The following is a 6,505-nucleotide window of genomic DNA, read 5'->3' as shown; positions in this document are numbered from 1 at the left end:
ACATTCATTTTCACCTCCTGCATTATTAAATAATTATTCAATAGTATGATGCTCTTCTACAGCTCCACAGATGCAGAATAAACTGCAGAGAATAATCTGGGGTCTGAGTGGGCAACAGGATAGACACGAAGCACCGTAAGCTCATGCAGCAAAGGAGGCCTGAGGGCCCTGTTAGAACACTGTGAGGATGTGGAGGGAAGAGATCCTCCCTCCACACCCACTGGAGCAAGACCCACGAAGGGCCACAACGATGATTAAGGGGCCTGGAGTATCCAACACATGAGGAGAGCCTGAGAGAGGTGGGATTATTCAGACCAGAGAAGCYTAAGGAGGTTCTCACCAAGATGTACAGGAGCTGATGTGGGCAATAAAGAACATGGAGTCAGGCTTTTAATGGTATCCAGTAAGATCACAAGAGGCAACGGGCATAAACTGAAATACAAAAAAAAAAAAGAACACGTGAAGACAAAAACCAAGAAAGTATCACGTGCTCAGAGCACACAAACAGGTTCACACATTAAAAAATCTTCTTTATGAATACTAYGCCCATCATCTAACAACATAGTAAAAAGGGAATTCCTTTTATCTCTGAACTTGGAAAAACTTCAGATGACATCACCTTTTCAGTTATTTCATTTCTGTAATTCTAAAATTAGATATTAAGAAATCAGATCCACTGCCACACTCACTCACACAGAATGCAGACCAAATAGATGCTAAATTAAAGTTACATTATTTTTCTCTCTAAATAGCAGTTATTGCATATATTCTTGCTTCCCAACTAATGCCGAAGAATCCACCCAGCTTTTCAAGGAGCTAGGAAATGGGAAGCAACAGCAATTACTCTAAGTCACAGCCTACATGTTAAGAAACGCTACTGGCCTCAGCTAACTTCCACACGTATAGGAGTTACAGTAAGTAGCTCCTATAGTTATTACTTCAAAAGGAAGAGAACCTGGCTGCACCAAACAAGAGGAACAAGGGATCTGGAGAAACTGCTGGCAAGCAAAGACATTGCCATGTTTTTYGCATGGACGTAGATAAAGTCTTCATTCTGAAAATCCTCCAAGCTGACAATCCCACAAAGAGCCAAGATCTCGGCGTTATGAGAAGCAACACAGCACTAAGGTCGGTTCAGCACACAACTGGCAACAGAAAAACAAGTCTGACATCAAGAGCTATAAACAATCTCTACAGAAAATACTGGGACATCACTGCATAAATCTGTAATTCAACCACATCTTAAAAAAAGTTCCAGTCTTCTTTTTTCATACCGCTCCTCAAAGCAGAAGAGGACTCAAAGAGCACTCATGGAACAACCAAATTTAGGTTTTTCTGTAGAGCAAAAAAGTAGAACAGGAGAGAGGGCCTGGAAATAAAACAATTTTGGTAGAAAAAGTTGTACAAGATTTAGAGYGTCTTGGAATAGGTAAATGTTCTCCTAATCCCAGTACAAGAGCTAAGAGATAGCTCCTCTGAGCTGAAAACAGCTGACACCTAAGAATACGCTCGGGTATCATACACACCATTAGTGTCTGCTTGTGGCCACCCCGAGAGAAAGAAGCCCAGACTAAGAGCCCCTTGATCTCATGGCCCACGCTGTCCTTCACTCTCCTCCTAAAATGACCATCTAGACTCTTTCAAAGCAACTCCCACGTGCATTCAGCACATCCYGCAGGTTCAACAGGGGCCACAGACACAGGGAACAGCAGACACTGCCTGCTACAGATGAAACAGGAGCATCAGCTGTAGCATGAACAGTTGCAGCTTGAACGCGCCCTGCATGGACACTGGCATTGCTCAGCCAGATCCAGGAGCAGCAGGAAGCAGTATCAGAGGTGGACATGACAGCAGGAAGGGAAAAAAAAAAGCATGGAGAACCCCTTCCTACCCGTGTAGCCAATCTGAACCAAATGGGAAAAGTGGGACAAAAGAAAACAACTGGGAAAAAATAAACAAAAGGAGAACTGACAATTAAGTTGTCATAACTGTATATAAATGTATATAGAATTTTGAGCCTCCACAACCACCACTCAGCCCCAAGGTTGCACCTCGGAAGCTTCTGTCCGTATCTAGAAATGAATTTAGGCCACCTGGCCAGCATGTGCAATATCGCAATACTCAGTAGAGTGAAATAATGTTATGGTTTGTGGTTTGCTAACATCCTGCTCTGTTCTGCTCTGACACTRGCCTTCTGACCCAGCAGGAAAATTTTAACTTTCATTTTACTATGAATTTCTTAAATTAGGAGACTGTGAGGAATATGGCTACAATCCTTTTAGGCATCCATCCATTTAGAAGAGTTTTGTTTTTTACCAGTATATACTAGCTTCTTTCCCAATATGAAGCAAAAATATCGAAAAACCCAAAAGCTTTCTGTCTTTAGTGTTTTCCAACCCCAGGAGTGCAACAAATAGCCCATCGTTAGTGCTAGGAGGTTGCCAACAGGACWAGCCCCTTGGTCAGCCAGACATGCACCCAGAAGGGCCTTCAAATACCATCTAGGAATTTTAGAGGGACCATACCTGGATGTCTTCAGCCATCTAAGTGCATTTCCAGGATACTGGAAGAAAAACACATATACACGTGCCAATAAAAATCAGTGGGCCAAACTCACAGAACTGTCTTTATAGTACTGAGCTTGTACCAGCTTCTACATTTCTTCACTTGAGGAAGTGTGAAACAAAACTAGTCGAGGTTAACACTTAGATTATTTTGTGGGTGTATCAGAAACACTTTCATTGCGTTTGGCATACATTCAATTAAGAGAAAAACGCCAAGTGAAAAGTTCTAGAACTGGCAATATTTGGAGACAGCTCTTAGGAACACACAGAAATCCAAAAGGAAAACAAATAGRACAGTATTAATAATTCTTGCAAACGAATGTTGGACCTAATGAAGTTGGATTATACCCACATAAAAATTAAAACATTCAAGTCCATCCAGAAATCCAGCAGAAAATAAACTGTATTTGCTCTGTAAATAGAACACATCTCAATTTATATTATGCCCAATCTTTGGTCTTCATCAACCCATCTTACTTGACATTAACCTGCAACTATCACAGTTCCTCTTTTTCTCAGTGAGACTTGTAATCACCCTGAGTTGCACCATAAGAAYGGAACACTGACAACTTCATGCCCTTGCTAAGCAGTTTTTCTCAAAAGAAGAAATATTTTTTTCTTCTCTTCTTCACACTGCAAGGAAAAAGCTCGGAAGGGGCAATATTTAACCACGTACTGTTGCCTGTCAATGTTGCTCACAGTGCCACATTCCTGGCTTTCTCCAGCTCCCTTGACCTGCTCACAGATCTCTCTCCAATACAACACAGTTCACTCTGAGCCTTCACCACCGCAGGCCTGTGCTGGCTTTCGCTCACCTTGTTCACAGGGCCTCCCCTTCTGCCAGAGCTGCTCCCTAGCCAGCCTGTGCCCAGCCTGCACTCTGCTTACTCTGCTCCAGGTGCAAGGCTTTTCATTCCTGCTAATTAMATGGGTTTCCTGTCAGCCTATCCCTGCAGCACGCTGCTGTGGCCCCTCCAAACAGCAGCCCTACCCTCCATGGCAATGTCCACTCGTCCCCGACTTGATGCCACCTGCAGACACGATGAGCATGGGCTTCAGACCTTGCGGAGGTCACCAACAGAGCTGCTGAAGAGCAGCAGCTCCAACATCAAGCCCCAGGACACTGTAACTGGCTGCCAGTTTGGCTCCAAACCAGCAGCCACTACTCTTGGACTCGGCCGTCCGCTGCTCGTCCAGTTGCTCCACACAGCCCAGCTCTCTAGTCCGTATCACGAGCGTCTCTCAAGGTTACTACTAGCAGCTGTGCTTGCCCAAGGAAGCAATATCCACTGCTTTCCCTTAATCCACACTTCCAATCACTTCATCACAGAGGGCAATCAGGCTGGTAAAGGAAGATGTGCCTGGAAAGCTCTACTGATCCGCATGTGCATATCCTTTTACCAGCCACTGAAGGCCTCCTACAGTCACTGGAGACCTCCAACCYAGTCACCAAGGTCTCAGGCTGCACGTGTTTCACAGACCATCAGAAACGAATGATCAGGTCACACAAGTGCCAACCGTGAATCGGGTAACGGCAAGCAAGTCAAATGACACAGGTTAGACAAAACAGTTGCTTCAGAAACATCCAATGAGGTAATTTGAATTGAATATCTACTTGTAATTTCGCTAAGAAAAAAAAAATCAACACCAGAGGTATTAAACAGGTATACAGTGCAATAACATGAGTTGTGCTGAGACAATGTACAGGCTGAGCACAAATGCACTGCAAGACACAGCCTCTCTGAAATGAAAATCCAGCTGCAGCAGCTGGGTGCAYGGCAGATTGATGACTGTCTGAACAAGGGTGGGGAGATACCTCCAAAAACTACTTGATTAATTCTGATTTATATAGTACAGAATGCAGTTGTCCTTTTCAAAGCAACCAYCCTTGTTTCCATCTGCCAATCAAGGTGCCATATCAGACAACTACAGATGAGACTTTTCAGGCATAGGAACCCATGCCTGTTTCTAATAAAAGGTTATTCTCCTCTAGGAGAGCCTCGCCTATTACTACTAGAACTAATTTAAAAGGGTTTCATCTTATTGTTCCTCCTTTCAATGGAAAACAATTTTTCAAAAACATGTTTGTGAAGATTCCCAAATGTCAAGGGTTTTCAGGTCCTTTGATTAACTTACTAAAACCAAAAGGTTTTGTTAAAACTGGTATTTGTACAAGAAAAATAATTTTCCTTTTCATGCTCCTTTTTGGTTTAACTTTCTGCTTAATGTGAGTACTTACCCTAATCACAGATAATATTCAGTTAGATAAAATTACTGTTCTAACCCAATATGGAAACTTCCCACTATTTTATCCCTTGGCTTCATTTGTCCCAAACAGCCTTAGATGGCCTGTTTTCATCTAACCACTCTAACTTGGTGAAGAGAATAACCACACACATTAGAGGATAATTTTGCTGATTCTCTGATCTTGTCAGAAATCAGAGACAAAAAGAAAAAAAAAAAGCATCAATTAAGTCATGCTGCCTTCACATACCATTCTTTAGAAAGGCATCCACTCATATTTAAACATGTAACAATGGCATTCAGGCCTCTCTGAAAACTGTTCAGCAAACACCAGCTACTAAAAACGTGTTGTAACACAGAGATACAAGCTACTGTCTTAAGTATCACCGTGGCTGTTCTTGCAGGAGCAGCCATCTACTTAACGGTTTAGAGATTGGGTTTTATGGTTACAGGGGAGTGTGAAAGCAAGGGCTCCATTATACAGGTATATTATAATGACATAGTTCAGTTTTGGGGTTCTTTTTTTTTTTTTTTGGGGGGGGAACTTTAATGCTTTTACTCTTGATCAATCTCCTTGGTGAGGATTAATGCTTTATTTCTTATATGCAAGGAGGGTAAACTTTGCTACTGCTTGACTTGAGGACTCCATTAGGAAAGAGGTGGCAACCTCTTCCTTGACGGCTTAAAATCAAACCTAAGACAACTGCAGCTCAACCTTTCACTCCAGTCTCTCCTTCTTCCACATATTTACTCCTTACTGAGCAAGGTAAGAACACTGGAGGTTTAACTTTTGGAGGTTATTGCTTAGTACTATGGGCTCTGCAATTAGAGTATCATTCTTTACTAGTAAAACCACTTTATAAACAATGTAGAACACAGAAATAAAGTGCTATCAACAGACTGTAATCACAAATTCATGGTTATCGCACTTGTCAGACACATGAACTCTCCTGTGGTTCATACGATTCTACCGACAGCAATTTTGTAGAGTGTGTTACTACAGCAGGAGTATGAAAATCCCTGCTCATGAATGAAACACGCTGAACAAGACCTCTGCCAAGCCACAGTGACCTCAGCTGAACAGCACTCTGCGCTGGTGAGGGAGCAAGGAGGCAAGTACCTTGATGAACAAGGTGCTCAAGACCTCAATGAAACCAAAACTCCTCTCCAAAGCTCACCAGGCTTGAAAGGAAAAAAATAAGACACAACCTTTCAGTGCAGAAAGACACATACAAAACATGCATAAGAGGATAAACTAAGAGAGTCAGATCCTACACAAAAACTTTTCCAGACTTTGAAGTTGTGCAGATCTCAAGCCTAGTTAGTGAGAGCTTTATTTCATTTATCTGAATTGYGAAATAGAGAAGACTCACCCTTGTTCTTTCCATTGGGTACAAGTATTGCAAAAAGCATGAACAATTTCCTAAAGCAACAGCAAGATGGACACATTCTTCTCCCTTCCCAGCTCTGTGGATCCACAAATATTGTTCTCCTTAAATATTTAAATATATTTACATTATTGCTAATCCACTTAAAAAAACTTTCCTTGAAACTTCTTTGAAACTTCTCCTGCATGCAGCATTTTAACATGTTTTTTTCTAAATGACAGCTATTCTAATTTAGTTCTAATGTAAAAAATATTTTATATTAAAAGCAAATGATATAGTAGTAACTTAGCTTTTTTTTTTTTTTTTTTT

The sequence above is a fragment of the Nothoprocta perdicaria genome, unplaced genomic scaffold, assembly GCF_003342845.1.
Source record: "Nothoprocta perdicaria isolate Ctin4 unplaced genomic scaffold, notPer1 scaffold_312, whole genome shotgun sequence".
Classification (NCBI taxonomy): domain Eukaryota; kingdom Metazoa; phylum Chordata; class Aves; order Tinamiformes; family Tinamidae; genus Nothoprocta; species Nothoprocta perdicaria.
Note: the sequence above shows the minus strand (reverse complement) of the source record.